The sequence below is a fragment of the Silurus aristotelis genome (assembly GCF_946808225.1).
Source record: "Silurus aristotelis genome assembly, chromosome: 16".
NCBI lineage: Eukaryota > Metazoa > Chordata > Actinopteri > Siluriformes > Siluridae > Silurus > Silurus aristotelis.
The window spans coordinates 9170069-9186465 of NC_139589.1; the positions used below are offsets into that span (position 1 = coordinate 9170069).

At 40.0% G+C, this 16397-nt stretch overlaps 1 protein-coding gene and 1 long non-coding RNA gene across 2 annotated transcripts in view; one reads left to right on the forward strand and one right to left on the reverse strand.

Moving 5' to 3' along the window:
• The window catches only part of zbtb16a (zinc finger and BTB domain containing 16a), a 102600-nt gene that overhangs the window by 70746 nt on the left and 15457 nt on the right, over positions 1–16397 (forward strand). The gene's annotated exons all lie outside the window — the stretch shown is intronic.
• LOC310739236 lies at positions 7086–15856 on the reverse strand. The gene is made up of 2 exons (XR_014537302.1): positions 9436–15856; positions 7086–9339 (listed from the first exon to the last, which is right to left on the reverse strand). It is a non-coding gene; the product is annotated as an uncharacterized lncRNA (long non-coding RNA).

Below are 16397 nucleotides of genomic sequence, written 5' to 3' on the forward strand. Positions count from 1 at the left end.
CATTCCAATCTTGATGCAACTGCCTTAATGTCCGCATCTACAGAAGGCACCTGCTTACTGGGGAAAGAAAATTTGACCAAAAAATAAACCGCGGCAAGAATTGCATTCTGGATGCGCTTCACGGTCATCGTGGTCTTCCCTGAATTTCAGAACCAACAATGAAAAAAGTTTTTTGAAGCAACTTGGTCTGGCATGTTTATCGAAACCTCTGTAGTACTATGGTTTAGCGAACAGAATTATGTCTTTTACGTACAACAGTAAGGATATCTGAAATGCTACAAGTAAGTTTGGCGTCAGCCTTTATATGAGTGGGACACAATGCTGCTTAACTGGTATATTTTGTATAGGAATAACTCGTCGCTGATCAAGATCCCAGAGCAAAAGCAGTGCCAAAACTAGTGCCCATGTGCCGGTCAGCTGCCGATGATTAAATGACTTATTAGCCATGCCAGACTCTATCCCCATATCTCATTTTACATTCATTACCGTGCAAGCTGTCCCCCCACTCCAGCGGAGGGCCCATCTGTCTGAGTCCGTCGCACTCTTCACATATGGCTGTATGCTTACAGTCAGAATCCACTCTTCTCGTTGCTCTCTGAAGTGGAGTTGTAATTATGCCACTCGGTGTCATCCTTTATGGGAGTCAGTAAGCTAAATGTCTTCAGCAAATGCTTTACATGAGTCGGACTATTTCATTTCAAGTGTTCAAGTGGATAACAGGTGGCACGGCCCAGGCTTTCAGACCCAAATTCCTCGCCTCTGCATTAGTTTTTTGACCCAGTGCTCTTGAGAGCTTTATAAGCATCAATATTCACAAATATTTCGAGATAAAATGATGAGATGTGAAAGGTCTGTTTGAATGGTGCAACTTGAATTTGAGTAGCTTGAATAATACGTAAGTGCTTTGAAGTGGTGAGTGTCTGCTTCCTTACGTCCATGAAGGCTTTCTTTTTTGTATTTCTACGTCCCAAAAAATAAGGAGCAGCACAAGTGCTTGGCTGCTGTATCAGTGACCAAATTAAATCAAGTGCAGACCAGACTTGCCTCTCTCTCTCTCTCTCTCGCTCTCGCTCTCTTGCTCTCTCTTTCTTTTTTTTTTTTTTTTTCTTTCTCCGAACTAATTTTTTCCCCAGATAGGATCTAAATGAGTTTTCCAGTGGCTTAGATGCTCAGCTGGCTGATAGATACCATGTGCAGACGTGCAGCCAACACCCAGAAGTAATCATCTGCTGGCAAGAATGTTTAGCCATTAGGCAACGTATAAATTCCCACAATGAGTCTCTCCTTTATTGACTGACTCTTGCATTCTGGATGCAGCCTGGGTGTGTGCTCAGCTTGGAAATGTGAAAAGAAGCCTCCCCAGACCCACCACCGACATGCTGCTTGTGATTTCTCTGGCCCCGCTTAGCGAGCACCATAGTGGCATCAAATCTTTTGTAGCATCTCTGCATGATGGCCAATATTGTCTCTGGGCAATGATTTGACAGCAAACAGTGATCTCTAAATCCAAGGGTTAGAAGAGAATCCTTATATGAGAGTTCTTTTGAGGAGCAGTGCGAGGGACAGCAGCACATGTCCAAGGGAGAAGGAAAGTTTTGTGCAGAGATTATGGACTCCTGTCGGTCCACCGATTCACATGGCGCAAAATAGAAGCCAGCAGGAATCTCCCGATCTGCTCAGCATCTTAGCCAGACAAGTGTCACATTGCCCTGCTGCAATCAGCCTCAATCCCATGTAGAACAAGCATTAACACCCCTCAACACCTCAACATGTTGCAGCAGAAATCTTAGTAGCCATATTTAATTGGTTAGCATGCCAAAGGTAAAATATAGAAGGGACAGCACTGAAAATTATTACAGGAAATGCTTAAAAAAAAAAAAAAAAAGAATAAAAAAAGCATGCACACACCGAGGTGCTTTTGTGATAGAGTTTCCCACCTTGAAGTATCTCTGTAATGGATTAACCCCCGTGCCATGAGTGCCTGAATAGAAAAGGATTCACTGGAGGCACAACAGCGAAGCTCCACAATGGACCCAGCTCCTTTTGTTCCCAGGCATTTCAAGTAAATCTCCCCCTGTAATTAGATTTGAGCTGTTTGCAGACATCTCAGAAGTGATCGGTATAATACATCGAAAAACGCAGACCCCTTTAATTTACAGTGCAAATACCTTTCCATTAGCGATGGGGATTTTCGCTTTGTTCGTTTCTCAAAAGTAGTGTTAAAAGGGGGGGGGGGGGGGTGTTTGTAGGGGAAACCATACTCTTATGTTACTTAATTGTGAACGGCAAGATTAGTGTGAACACTTCCAACCTTTCACCTCAAACAAAGAAACGATCAGGTCCGGTTGCCTAGTGACATGGTTTTCATGTTGGCCAATTTGGGCGATGAGGTGGCGCTCGTTACCTGAGGGTGGAAGGCTTCATAATCATGCCATTGGTGTTAATTAGTACGATGCCAGGTCAAAAGAAGGGAAAAGAAATTAGGAGCAAACTTTCCTTCATCACTTCAGCTTTCTCTGTATGTCTCTCTGATGGCTTCAGTTAAGTTTTGAACTCAGTATGAACCATTGCACCATGCAGGCTTGCTCTTATCAGTTAATAGCCGGTTTCTTAAGACTGGGATTGTTTTGTCAGATGGCACCTGGTCACTCACTCACAAGTCACACAAAGCTGAAGAAATGAAAAGTTAGATAAGGTATCACTTAAATTGTCCATCTATTGATTGCTGAGCCGTCATAAACGTGGAGCATTGGGGTGGCTGATTGCTTTCTACATGATTGGCACAAATATATAGTTTTAATTGGTAACTAGTTACTGAATATTAAAGTTTTCCTAGTTCTTCTATATTGCAGCATTGTAACCACCTATGTTTTAATAAATACTTTATGTAACATTTGGTAAATTTCTTTCATTTTAGAGCCTAAACTGTTTTGAAAGTTATGGTTGCAAATGCTAAATTGTAAATTATGTAGGAATATGCTATATGCAACTAACATTGAGAATAATACCCTATTAATCAATCATCAATAAATTGAATAACTAATACTTATTAATCATTAATTTAGATATTTTAATTTCAGCTAATTATTGTATATAACTTTTACCTAACTACCATCTCTAGCAATATGTGTATGTATTTGCATACATCTGACATACACCTTTTTCAACATTATTTACTTAAATATTCAATAGGCAGAAGTAAGTTCTTAATTCCCACATAACTAATTATTACTAGCAACTTAAGAAAATGAATTGCCACCCCCGTTTAAAAACCATATGGTTGTTCCTATGACTTTAGTGAATGACATCCAAAATGAAAATGTTTTTAAGTCTCTTTGCTCCTGAAGACAGGGAGGAATGCTGGATTGTAAGGGAGAGTTTAAAGGTGTCTGTTTACAGTCCAGCTTTGGGGGCAAGCCGTGCGGCCCACCGCTGACCGCCAACTCTGGAATGTGATTGATCATGTGGGATTTGTGCCATTGAGAACCTTTCAGCGGCTCCAGGGGTCATAGGGTCATCTCATCCTCGAATCGGCTTCCTTTTGTACAGTGAGCGCCAGGAGAAGAACTGCACAAACCCTCTTTTTCCCCCCTCCCACCTCCTCTTCTTCTTCTTCTTCTTCTTCTTCACCATGGGAAAATGGGGGAAGGGAATGTCAATTAAACAACTTTTCTCCCTTTCTCTCTCTCTCTCTCTCTCTCTCTCTCTCTCTCTCTCTCTCTCTCCCTCCCTCCTTTAAAGAGCATGTGGGTCTTAAATTTACAGTTTTCCTTTTAAAGTGGATTGACATAAAATGTATTGAACGAAGCGGGCAAGTGAAGCGAAAGTTATAAGGCTGTAAATTCTTAACTGTTTTGCTTCATAAAGTGCACAATGATGCTATTGCATATTAGCATGTGTTTGCTTTATTTCGTAGTTATTAAGAAAATGTTAAACGGATATTAGTTTAGTTCTGCTATACATCAAGGGTTTTCATGCGTTTTACAGTCAGTTTTACAGTTACAGTTTTAACCCCTTAATAAAAAGCAGCCTCCCCTTGGCACGAACTTATTTTGCAAACTCTTTTAGCAGGTATATTGATATTCTGGCTATATATTGATTCATGGTGGGTTGGATAATGGAATTCATGCATAACGTTGCGTAATAATTTTATAAAAGAATTATTTTTCCCGGATTCCACTTAAAGACACTTACTGTGCATGTGGAAATGGAAATAAGCGACGTGACATAATTCAGTGTTTATATCTGGAACTGTGTAGTTACCTCATCTATTCGCTGTGGTGTATACTGTTAAAGCGTTCAGCTTTGGCCAAAATCTAGGACACAATGTCTACTACCCCCACCCTGTCTCTGAAAGAGAAAAGATGGAATAGGTTTGGCAATTTGCTGAACTTTGACAAGTGGGGCAAAGCTACCATTAGCCTGCACTGGAAGCCCTTTGATGTGTGGTCAGTCAGGCTTCTGGATGACGCTGTAATTCAGAAAATGTGCAAGTCCTTGGCCCTCAGGGTCCTGTCTTTGTGGTCATCGGACCTGGATTATCATTTAACCTTTAAGAGGGTTTCTGGGCAAGGGTGAAAGGCCAGTGGTCTTTAAAAAAAAAAAAAAAAAACACCAAGAAAGCCCTTTCTCTCTTCTCAGGAATGCAGTATCTACTTACTCAGCAACCTCAGTGCTTTAATCCAATTCAGTCCAAGTATCCATCTGAAGCCAGTTAAGACACACTGGCGCGAAGCCGGCCTGAATTTTGCCACCCATCTTGCTCTGACGATGTGTTGTCTGCTGCACATTCCTCAAGTGAGTGTGAGAAACATGGAGCTCATCAGTTCCTTCCAGAGGAATGAGCTCCAAAATGATGGTTGACTTGCTAGCATGCGTCTTAACTGCCTCCATTTACTGTGTGTACTGTGTACTGTTTGTACTGCGTGTGTGAAATCAGTGGATGCTTTGTTTTTTTTACAGCCCTCTCCGCTTTAGTTATTGCACGCTGCATCCTGAATGTGCCTGCTGTTCATAATTTATGATGTACATTAGTGAGAGAGCGGATTCTCAGAGCTTTGCCCCGTCTTAGTAAGTCAAGCGCCAGGAAAGATATCGAGTCTTAAATGATTTCCTGCTGCAAATAAAAAAGCGTGAATATTTCTACTTGGATATCTCGGGTCGCCCCCCCCCCCCCCCCCCCCCCCCCGTTAAAATCTGTTTGGATTTAAATTCCAAATGTCTAAATGTTAAATCTGACTCTAATAGATGTCTAAATGGCTTTAACTAATTCAGTTTCCGGCCACATTTGTATTTAGTGTCCATGCAGTAAGAGGTCATTTGAGGTCTTTCTTGCTCTCTTCTAACTTCTAACTGATGCGGTCAAAGCTGTTGAGGTCAGACAGGCTTATGTAGCTCCCCCTGCTGGTAGACAACGGCAGTGCAATTGTCCTTTTTTTCAGTGTCCTCTATTTTTTTTTATTATAATTATTTTTTTTTTTTTTTAGATTTTCCTTAAAGCTACATGCTTGATGTGTTAAAAGTATATTTCATGTAATGACAGCGATGATGAAATTCTGCTCAGTTTCTGTGCAAGAGCTAGTGGAATGGTTAAACAAGTTCCAAGCACAGAATACTTTTGAGCTTTAGGGTGAAATTGAATGAAATATTTTCCTGTGATGTGAATTCAGTGGCATTGTCACTCGTACACACAGACAACATGTACAAATATGAACATAGATAAATATGACTGTGTTTTAATAATGTTCTGTAGTCTGTGTAGGCTAACAGAGCAAATGTAATTAAACATGATGACAGAAGCCTTGACATATATTGACATAAAGAGTGTGAGTCGAATGTGTTGCGAGGTCTCATTGATTCAATTCGTCTTCAGCTTCTAATGCACATCGGTGTTTATCTGATTCCTGCATGATGCCACATCAAGAACTTTGATCTTTCTTGAAAATTTGAAATACATTTAGCAGTAATTTGTAAATCCAGAATTAAGGAATGTAATACTCATGTTCTGGTTTTATTAATTTCCACTCCGCACTCAGGATACACATGATTTATTTTCAATTATATCATGTGTATCCTGAGTGCGGAGTGGAAATTTGTAATAATCTTTAGAATAATCTTTTCTAAAAAAAAATGAAGAGTAAGAACACATTCATATCTACTCAAATAACTTTTTACCATTTCCGACCAACAATCCGTTAATAATGAGGGCGAAGTAAAATCTTTTATTTTTATTTTTTTTTTTTATTATTTATATCTCAAACAACAAATATTACACAATCGAATTCAGTGTAGTTGCTATACACCAGAATAGGGGGAGGGGAAAAAAATTTACATTTCAAGTAGGGGTGATTGATGAATGAAAAAAATAGTTTGATTATTTTTTGTATTAATTAATTAAATGAACTTTATCTGTATAAATATCTTTGGTTTAAGGTATATTTCTCAGTGAAAATGATCATTTTGAAATCACACTTGAAATGAGATCAAAATGGGAAATTGTTTGCTTTTGTGATTGTATTGATCGAGTATATTCATATTTTGATCATTTAGACTTATGTAAAAAAAAAAAAAAAAAAAAAGGGATTGTTTGTAAAACATTTTGTCAGACTAAAGGATTTGGTTTGGTCTAAAGTGGAAGATTGGCTGTTCAGTGAGTTAAAACCTGTGTGTGTGTGAGGGTGTTTAAAAAAAAGTGTACAGTCATTTGGAAATGTGTTTGAGCTCCTGGGACCCTTTGCCCTTTTAAAAGCTCATTACCATCGAGACAGTAAATTACCAGGTGTTATCACACAGGAGAAATGACAAACCAATGGGCGAATCTCCTCCACTATCAAACAGAAATTAATTAGATTCCAACTCAATAAAAGCACTAGCCATCACAACACATTTGCAGTTTTCAGACTAAATGCTTTCCCTATGTTTGGAAACTGATAGTTTTGTCTTCTTTTTTTTTCCCCTATTCTTTTTCAAGTGGTACGCTCTTGAATCCTCATCTTGTCGTATCTTTAAGTGTCTCTACTCGAATGCCTTTTCTTGGCAAATACAGGCTTTTTCTTCATGTTTTTATTGTTTGATTCCACCAAGGATTTTCTTTGCGTTGTTTTTCTTTTTCTTTTTTTTTTTTCTTTTTTCCCCGCCGGTAAGAACGTCTGTCGTGCCGTGTGCCCGCAAAGCTAAATCAATTGGCTTTCTAATGGGATTAAAAAGGGTTGAAGTGATGGAGGCAGACCGCTATATTAGTTGCTTCAAAAGCATTCTCCCTAGGCCCCTCTTCCCAGAGCTCTGATGCAGCTTGATCGACACTCAGCTGATCTATAAATAAAGTCTTTTTCTTTCCTCACAAAGGCTTTGCGGTTGACGGTTTGTCTTCAAGGTCAGGGGCAGGCCGCCCTGAATAAACACATTTCGGAGATCATGTGGAAAATGACCCGAGCCTAATTGAGATGGTCGCTCACCGTCAACTATTTGGGGGGAAAATATGGGGCTCCCTCTCCGATTCCTTGTTTTTCTTTTTTTTTTTCTTTTTGCCCTGGCTTGCTTGAAGCTACTAGATAAACTAATATTTAGGATATGTTTGGTTTGACGTTACAGTGGACAGTGTGGTTAATCTGCTTAGATGTATTTGTGTACAGTAAATGCTGAAATGATTGATGGTACAGTAGCCACTGTGAACACACAAGGAATATTTATAAAGTGTTTGTACTGCAAATGCTTAAATGCTGATACCCAGTGTGCTCCAAATGACCCTGTTTTGCACAAGAAATGTCCTTGTTTATAACAGCAAGTTGTTTAGACAAACTGCGTCTGTCATTTGCCATTTTATTCCTGTTATTTTGTTTACGGTGCCCTAGAGTTATGCTGCAGAGAAGACACTGCTGCTCTGTAATGCCACCAGCTTCAAATTTATGGAGCATGTTGATTAGCATCCATTTTTCTATTTAAGCCTCTCCAGTTACAGAGAGTGCCTTCACTCATGCTCATGGCTCCAGGTAGCTTTGCCGAGCACTCGTTTTAAAGGGCACCACTCCTTGGCCTGGCCAAATAAACCAAACTTGTTGCAGCCATCAGGACGGCGATTGTGCCTTGTTCCTCGACCCCATTTTCTCTAATAGGCACCACAAAAGCCTACATTAAGCTGGGGAGAAGCATGCCATTCCTGTTATACATAATAGCTTTATCTTTATAAGTCATTTGGCCATGGTGCACTTAATGTATTTGAATATGATTAGCTCTACTCCCTTCTTTTTGTGTTTTGTTTTGTATTCAGTACAGGATCATGCCTTGCATTTTTCCACTGCCAAATCCTTTTTTTTTTTTGGGGAAAAAAAAAAACAGCGCATCGCAGTCCTATTCTCATCATTGCTATTTCAATAACAAGTGCCGCCCTCCGTCAGTCGGAAGGAATATCAGGGTAATGGTGGGAAGTGGTTGAATGACAGCGAAGGGGGTGTGAGCCGAAATGGGGGCTGCCTAAAGCCTTTTGTCCAGTGGGAAAGACCATGTCAGTGGCCAGTGAGAAAAGGTGCTCAGGTCATTTGGTCCCTGCGAAAGTAAAAAGATTAAGGATGCATAAGGTCGGCTAAGAGCCTATGACTAACACGGACAGTTATTCACAGCCCATGCCACATTGTTTGCCCGCTGTCCAGATGGCCAGTGCAAATAAAGCATGGGAAGGAAGGGGAGGAATAACTTCCAACACCAGGCTTCTAGTCAGAATATTATCTAGGGAAGAAAGTCTCCTTTTATAGCTGTATGTACCAAAACTGTTCAGATCTTTCCCCTGAACCAAGGGTTCTCCAGACATTTTTTGCATTGACCCTTTAAACTGTAATACAAATTCCACAGATTGACTCAACACAGATCCTTAGCTTAATTTTAACCATTAGATACATTTTTTTTAATACATTTAATATTCTAGCAATTTCTTAGAGCCATAAAGCATTTTTAGCATATTTCTGATGTTTACATTGACAGAACACAAATTGACATTACTTATAGACCTACTTGTATCTGATTTTAGATGTTTGGAGTTAAAGCCATCTAATTCAGCGGACCAGTCACATCAGAACTATAAGAACGTAATCATAAATATAATAGCTATTATAATAATGGCTTGTTTACCTTGGCTGCATTTAGATAAAAAAAAAATAATTCCCAGACCCCTTGGCTACAGTTCACCCATTTGGTGTCTCTGGTTCCCACTTTATGAACATTTACACAAGTTTATGAACGTTTATGAGTCTCGGGCAAAGGTTCTTAAACATAGCAAGTGTACAGCCAAAAATGAATACACTGAAATAAGCAAGTTATTAGAATGAGATTGGGTTGCTTTTCAAGAACCTACTGTTTCCATCCGGACTCCCTTTCGTTCCTCCATCCGTGTAAATTTATCACCTGCAGCTTATTGTGGTTTGTCCACACACACCAGCCGGGCACCGGATTCTGTTATCGCTCACAACACACCAATCAGTACAAGGGGAGAAAAAAAGACCAGTGATCTCTTGGCATTGATTTTCGTGCTTTGGACCCTAATGTCGATCCATTATAAATGAATATAATGTGTAATTACCAAAGACAAGTTTAATGTACTGAAAGAAATGCTTAGAAAACCTGTTCACTTGGAAATACACAAAGGGACTTGAAGCTAAGGGACTAAGAGTAGTAATGACTATTAAGTGCATATGGACATAAATTCTTAAATATACACTTTACATGCCAACAGCAAGGTTTGTAGGACACAACTTGCATGAAGAACTTTCCTACCAAAGATTTTTTAGTCTAATATTATTTACAAAACAAAGAATAAATCTTTCAAGCATGTTTCAGTAAAGAATTAATGAACAAAAAAAAAATAATGGGTTGCATCAACATTTATTAATCCCCCATCAACCGCCAACTGACTTTCTTATAAGCCTGTTTTGACTTTGTTGTTTTCCCAGTAGAAAGAAATGTTTCGACATTCTTGTCCACGGTAATCATACGCACCTTACAGAGGTGTTCGAGCACGATTATGTAGCGAGACGCAGGCGCTTTCCTTTAATACCGTTATACGGTATACACACGCAGGTTTGCCATTTTTAACTTTTCACCTCTTTGAACCAAAAAAGGTTTTTTCAGTGTTTGAGTAAATTCAGTATTCCTTTCCACAGGAGCTCGTGTATCAGATATGTCAAACGGATTAGAAATAGGTCTTATCCGTTTGCATTGATTTAGGAAGATCATGTTAAACCGTTTTAAAAGATTAGCCTGCCGCATTATAAACATCAGAGCAAACCGGCAATAGTAAATAACCAGTTTATAGTGTGGGGGGGAGAAAAACAGAACTTTGGCATAATTTTCTTCTGTGCCGATCTTTTTCACGGTGGCAGTTTGTCATTTGATGGAACAGTGTAATTTATTTCCATCCTCCTGATGTGTTTCCCAGTAATGGGCTTGCATAGAGAGCATTTCTGCACACACCCTGAGGGGAACACACACACACACACACACACACACACACACACACACACACACACACACACAAACACACAGCCTCACTCACAGCAAACAAGAGCACACAGAGTGATGGTAGATTAACTGCATGCAAAAAGAGAGTTAAGTCAGTCATTTAAATAGTTTGTTGCTGTTTTGATTAAGCTTCATTTTAGATATTGTATTGGAAAGTCACTGAAGTTTGGAATGTTGAAATTGTGTTTCAGGTGTTAGCATAGTTTTTTGCTTAAGAATATTTTTATCTGTATAAACCATTGCCATTAAACTCTGTAGTTGTTTTGGTTCATTTTTCGCCCTTTGATTGTAGACGTTTTGTCATCCTTTGGGGGGAAGCAAAGCCATCACTGATTGATTGGCTATTCAAAGCGGCCCCTGCTGGCTCTCGTTCCGCATTACAGCCCATGTAACTCTCACTTGTGGCCAATGAGGGACACTGAACGCTGACACCCTTGGCAACCGTCCGCGTGGTTGCCACAGCCAAGCAAGCAAGCAATTCGGAAGCCAGCTGTACTGCAGGAGCTGTTCCTTCTCATTTGCAGTTCATTTATCTCCCATCTCCGCGACGCTCGCCAACACACATGCACACCCGAGCACACACGTTCACACACAGGCTCCCACTGGTAACCCCATCTCCATTGTGCCCAATCAGCTGTGCAAAGTAAATGGGGCTCCCCCCCTTTATTCATTTAAAATAGCTCGCACATGCACACCACAAGCTGCACTGTCCTCTCCACACAAAAAACAGGAGCAGGGACATCAGTATGCAGACATCATCCTGTCATGCAGGCAGACGCGCCTGCACGCTTAAACACACACACACACACACACACACACACAAACACTGATGCACATAGATACACCCAGGGATTCAGCAGCTATTACTCCTAAACCACAGATCAATAACAATGTCAAATCCTGAAAGTCTGCTGGGTATCAGCCATGTATTACTGTCAGTGCAGCTGAGCAAAACATATTTCTGTTTCTATCCCTGATTGTTTAATAAGGGTTATCGTTGTGTGTTCACTGCTTGGTGGAACTAAAAGGGGGAAAAACATCAGATAAAGACTTCTAGATTCATACACATTGTAAAAAAAAAAAAAGTTGTCTTTTACTTTTCCATGCAGCATCAGTTCTCAAGAGACATCCTCCAGACATGCTCACCTTCTTGGTATGAATCCACCGTATCTCATTCCCCGGCGCTAATTCCAATTTAATTGCCACTGGCCTGAAGCCTCCTCAATAGGAGTAACAAATGGTTTGATTTTGTAGACTTCATCAGGCTGCATTTTAAATGTGACACACTAACCCGGCTTGAATGCCAATGAAGCCAAGGAGAGGCTGCCTGTTTACTAATTATCCTTTTTCTTACCGGGAGCCACACCGCAAGGGTTGTCTGATTAAATCGGATTTGCGATCTTTGGGGGTGCAATTGCGGTCTTCGCTTTGACACGATCCCTAGATGTGAACTAGCGGTGTACTGTAAATTTTCCTGAAGGCACATCACTGTGCTACAAAAGAGTGTGCTGCATGGAGTCATAAGTCAACCCTGATCATCTCTCAGATTAAAAGAACAGCTTGTAATGTTTGGAAGTTTTCCAAGACCTGTGATACTCATGGACTTTCAAAGATACCTAGGGAAATCTGTGATTCACAGGATTGCTATGCAATGAATGGGACACTTTTTTAGATTTTTCCAGACTGGAAATTAGCTGTACTTTCACGGTTTGCCTTGAAAAGTCACAAGGTTTGATTAAAAATATTTTTTTTACCAGTGTGGGTGGGTTCATTCAAGGAAAGGCTTGTCGGATTTCATATAATTTGCACTTCAGCTTGCAGGCAGAAGAGGGTTCTAAACTCTTTATTTAAATCAATGAACCACTCACTTAAATAAAGGCATGTGATGCAAACCGATCATGCAGCTGAATCTACTGCTAATAAACAATACCTAAAAGAAGAGCAAATAAAGCAATTCAGAACAGGATGAAGGCTAATTTGGGCCAGTCATCATACAGTATTTATGAACTCACTTGTTTACAGTCTGTCCTTTCCAATCACATCAGCGATAGCTCAGTTAATTATAAAGAATCTGTTTCCAACACCTGTCAAACTCATTCGGGCCAATTTTTCTTTGCGTTCCAAGTGGGGTTTGTGAGTGATGAAGACATTTTCTCTGTCTAAATGGACACTAGATGAACCATATGGTTCCATGGCATTATCTTGAAGTAATTAATATGGCATCTACAATGACATCTGGTGACATTAATCTGTTCGTGAGCGGTGCATCTCGCCATGCCCAGACTACAGCGGACCAGCATGAGCATGAATTATCTGTAGCTATTATTGGTGCAAAAATCTGGATGCCCCTGAGTGAAGAAACGTGATTGTCTCAGTGTTAATGGAAGGTGGTATTGTCCTCCTTTTTTTTTCTTTTTTTAGTTGAAAGCATTTGTTTTGTAAAGCAACCCAGTATGAGATGGAGGGCTGCTTAACTCGAAAGCTGTATCAGTTTCTATGCACTGCTGACATGTAAAAGAAACCTCCGAAGCCAGTGCAACAGCAACAAGGCAAAATGTTTTTATTTCTTATTGTCACACTCTCTCTCTCTCTCTCTCTCTCTCTCTCTCTCTCTGACACACAGACACATACAAACACACACCATTACCCATCCCTCCTCCTGTTAGATCAATAAACAATTCATTCAGGCTCTTCTTTGTGCTTTTTTTTCCTTGTCAGAGAAATGCATTTTGAATGCATTAAGGCTGCATTTGCTACTGTCGTGTGCTTTGTAATGTGGAGCGGAGCTGTCAGACCAGCTCGCTCCAGCCAGAGGCAACTCTAATACCACATTATATCCAGACACTTGGCAGGATTACGTAGACGTGTGGTTCTCCTGTAGTCTAGCCTCATTAGGTGTTAGCCTCGGTGAGCGGGCGAATAAGCCGGTCACTGTGAGCCGGTAGCACATCACATTAACACAAGCACGCACACACTCACAAACGCCGCTGGAACAGTTTGTACCTGTTGACTCCTCAGCTGCCTCTAGTGTCCTGTCATAGAGATTCATGAAACGTCTCTTCATCCTTCCTTCTGCCTGCGTTGACTCTTTTTATTGCTGTGTGCCTTTCTGACTTCTCTCTTTCACTGTCAGAATCAGACACCAGCAGTATTCAGAATGACATACCTATATAGCAGGGAATATACAGTGTACATTATGTAAAGAATAAAACACTTGGGGGTGTGCTGTTATGGGAAACAATCAATGACGTGGAAGTATTAAGGTACTTAGTTACTGTCACAACTACCTTATTAAAACAGCACGTCCTAAAGTTTTATTACTTCTATACCACAGCAGTTTGCCAATGACTGCAATTAATTATTCATTGAAAGATCATACACAGCTCATTCATATAAACCAAATCAACCCATTTTGCCCAATCAAAATCCAACAGCTTTTTGGTATATAATTTATATACAGTATATTATTGATGATCATTAGTATGTTTAAATTATCACTTGTGATTCTAAATCATGCTAAGGTCATGTGACATTTAGTTGAATTCACTTGTGAAGGAAGTTGGAATACCTCAGAATAACCTCAGACTGCTTCTTCTCTGTTAAGATCCTTAAACGCCAAAATTCTAAATTTGGCATCAAAGCTTCTAATGAATTATCATGAGCCCAAAACCTTCTCACGCAAATAGGGCCACGGGTGTTGTGGCAACTTGGAGTCCGTGTTTCTCCTATTATTTATTCCTCCTAAAATATTCTGCTTGCTGTTGAACTGACGCTGAACTGTACGTTCGTGTTAAGTAGATACCACGAAGCGTCAATGGAGGTTGTAGCTTGAATGAGGCCCAAAAAGTAAGACATATTCTCAGAGCAGTCCACTAATTAAAATTTTTTATTTATTTTTTGAACGCCACGTGCCGCCCCCAGCAAGATCCCACTCTGGTCAGCTGTCCACGTCACCTAAATCCGGCAAAACAAGTTTAAGGTGCATGCTCAACTCTAATTTGTGGAGTGCTACGTGCTTGATTCATCCGCTCATAAGTAAAAAGTAACGACTGATTTTGCGAAATGTAGTTGAGAAAATGTACGATATTTGACTTTCAAAAATGTACTGAAGTGAAAGTAAAAGTCTACCCAAACAGTAACACACAGAGTTTTGGAGCAGGGGAGCAACGTTAAATACAGTAATAGCAGAAATTGCATAATTAGCTACATTTCTCTTTTCTGAATCTGTATGAAGTCATATGTTTCAGACTTTTATTCTGAAAGTTATGGATATAAGATAGTTTGATTTAAAATTTAGTTTAAAAAAACTAGTTTATTATATATAGTTAAATCATAGTCGTGTTTTAAATTTTTTTTTATTGTTTTTTTTTATAACTGTGCAGCCATTGGTTTAATGCCACCCTTTTGTTCCCTATTCCCCAAGCTTGCTTTTTTATTTCTACCTGGCGATGCATATCTTAGTATTCATGTATATCTTAATATTCATGTCAATCATAAGCATGTATTACGTCTTCCTTTTGGGGGAGTTTAGTATAAGTACCATGTTTAGTGTGTCATTTTAAACACATCCGTTGGTGCCAGGTTACAGGTAGAAAACGATAGGAGGTGGACGAGGAAAAGGAGAAAGGCTGTATATGTTTGTATGCGTGTGCTTCATCTCTCTACGATTGGTCAGGCTGGTCAATTTGGGGCAATGGCACAAGAACCCTAAGGTGTTAGGTTTTATTGAGTATCAAGTTACTGAATGAATCGAGTTACTGCATGAATGAATGCTTCAGGAAATGCATAAAATGTGCCCTCTCTCCTGAAAAAACCCAAGCATAGTATCAGGCAGCTTTAAACAAGTAAATCGCTGAGTGATATGCTCATGTACGCTTTTAAATTTTAATAAGAATATCTTAAAATTGTGGCACTTATAGCACTTACAATCCACCTGCTTTAATGAGCTTCTCAGTCACAAATGGGGAATTGATGGTTGTGGTGTAAATTTGTGAGTTTTATTCCTCTACCACATACTCATGTGTATCCATTGAGGTGGCATTTTGGCAGCAGGTCAGCCATATTGTTTAGCCTCCTGCGCACCCATTGTTCTCAAAGCTCAGCGAGGCTGCCAAAACCCTCTGTGCCCCCAATCATCCAAGTCCTCCACCCCACACTTGGACCTTGCAGCTGCCCCCATGACCCCTCACCCCTCCTGCTGTTCAGGCCGGCCACTCCCACAATTGCATGCATACCACACTGCCAAAGTGTACGTGAGCCTGAAGCATTCAGCCTGACAGCCTTGCCCCCTACCACACTCTTACTAACATGCTTGGTATCAAACATGTCAACATACGTGTCGTACACTGGTATTACAATATGTCTACCTGCATAATATTGTGTTGGTCCCCCTTTTGCTGCATTAACTTCTTCAGCAATTTAAGCTACAGTTGCTCGTTGAATCAGACCACACAGGCCAGCCTTTGCTCCCCACGTGCATCAATGAGCCTCGGCTGCCCACGACCCTGTCGTCGGTTCACCACTGTTCCTTCCACTTTTGATAGATACTGAACACTGCAGACCGCAAAAAGCCTGCAATAGCTGCAGTTTTGGAGATGCTTTAAACCAGTCGTCTAGCCAACACATTATCAGAATGGTGGCTGTGTGTTGTCCTTTTAATAAAAATATATATATATATATTAAAAAGAAAATAATAAAGTTTTTGTGTTTGATAGGTACTCTTATAATGAAGTCTGTCAGACACATTATTCTTAATTTACCTCTTGTAGAATTCATACAAATCTGTGTATTATAATGTAGTCTCCATTTTTTTTGTGTTCATTCTATGTTTAAAGAAAAAAGCTCCAGAGCTCCCACTTAAAATTGATGTGGCTTATTTTTAAACATGAACT